This window comes from Glandiceps talaboti, chromosome 6 (assembly GCF_964340395.1).
Source record: "Glandiceps talaboti chromosome 6, keGlaTala1.1, whole genome shotgun sequence".
Taxonomy (NCBI): domain Eukaryota; kingdom Metazoa; phylum Hemichordata; class Enteropneusta; family Spengelidae; genus Glandiceps; species Glandiceps talaboti.
Window position 1 is genome coordinate 2,494,293 of NC_135554.1, and position 1,682 is coordinate 2,495,974.

At 33.5% G+C, this 1,682-nt stretch overlaps 1 long non-coding RNA gene across 1 annotated transcript; it reads right to left on the reverse strand.

The window, feature by feature from the left end:
* Positions 1–220: 220 nt before the first annotated feature.
* Positions 221–1,382, reverse strand: LOC144436101 (uncharacterized). The gene is made up of 4 exons (XR_013480930.1): positions 1,292–1,382; positions 1,072–1,124; positions 660–782; positions 221–284 (listed from the first exon to the last, which is right to left on the reverse strand). It is a non-coding gene; the product is annotated as an uncharacterized LOC144436101 (long non-coding RNA).
* Positions 1,383–1,682: the final 300 nt, after the last annotated feature.

Genomic DNA, 1,682 nt, shown 5'->3' on the forward strand with positions numbered 1-1,682 from the left:
GGTGATTAAGATTTGTGTGACATTTTTGACAAAAGTACGATATTAATTACGAAAAATTGAATTTTTTGGAAATCTGCGATGAGCATTTTGATTCGAGAGTTTTGATACACTTTAAACCAACAGCTGGCTACTCTATTTAGTACAGGCAGTGAGCTTTGGGTTATTTTCAAGTGGATATAGACAACAATTCAACTGATGGCAAGATGTCAAACTTACTTCATCCTGTTTTCTTCAGATTTCTTCTTCAATTCCAGTAATACAAATTCCTGACATACAAGTACGATCTGAAATACCAGGAGAAACATTTTATGAACTGAACGGAACTGAAATACAACTCAAAAACACTTGTTCTCATCTTTTTTTATGATCCCATGTCAGGAACTTCCATCTGTAATTCTGAGTAAATTACCTACCAGACTTTTATATCAACTACATAATCAACTGAAATGGTACTAAAAATCATCAGATGTAGAATGATGAACACAGGTATTTGTTTATTTACACGTATGCTGATCCAACAATGGTGAATTCAGATAAATATAGAAAGTATTGCAGGACTCTTAACCGAGATTTTCCCTCAACACAAACCTCAATAAAACATCTATCAAGAAAACAATTTCCTTATGACTGACAAGTACATAAAATAAGAAGATTATTACCAAACTGCTCAATAAAATACTTGCTTTTCTCTTCTTTCTCTGATAATAGCTTTTTTTGACAGCTTTGAAGTCATAAATTGTGGTAATAGTACTAATACATTTTCTTGGCAGCATTGGCATGGTCTAAAAACAAGGAAACACATTATTAACAAGTCTTGGTCAAAAACGTAACTTTCCCTCTATCAGGTCAATATTCTGACTTCAACAATAAATATGACTGCCATCCAACTCATATTGTAAAAGTCATCAAACATAATTACAACATTTGTGCTAGATTTGGTTGAAAGTCGTCCATGGATCTCCCCCCCCCCCCTTTATAATTTGGGCAATTTGACTTTAGACATTGTGATAAAGATCAAGGGTCTGGGTTATGAAAACAAACTTTGATGAGATTGCAAAATTGGAAACTTACCTACGTCGGCTTCTTGTTTGATAGCTTTCTGTCATATTCTTCATGGATGTGACCTGGAAACAAATAAAACATTACTATCGCTGGATGGCCATTGGATGTCAGAGGTGTACATCCACACTTTGAATAATTTTGGCTTCTTCACTTTGAACATCGGCATCACAATCAAGGGGTCAGGGTTATTAAAACTAACTTTGAAGAGATTACAATATTTGACACTTACTTATGTCTTCTTCTTCTTGTTTGATAACTTTCTTCTATAGCATATTCCTCTTCAATTCTGGTCATATTAGTTCTTCATAGGTAAGATCTGTAAACAAAGAAAACATTAATATGAACTGAATTGAACAGAATACCAAGCACATTTAAACTGAATGCCTTCCATAAGGGCAAAGCCTTTAGATTTTTGTTCCTACACACAATAATTGTTTGAATGCAACATTAACAGAACATATACAATTAGTTATGTTTGAAGTATGTACCAAATTTAATTGAATTAGGAGAGTGTATTTACTAAAGTAGAACTAGTGGTCACCAGTTGCAAACTGTTCTGCTTGTCTGTTCAAACTAACAAGTCATTGAGAATGACATAGTCCCCGATATAATTGGGTTTT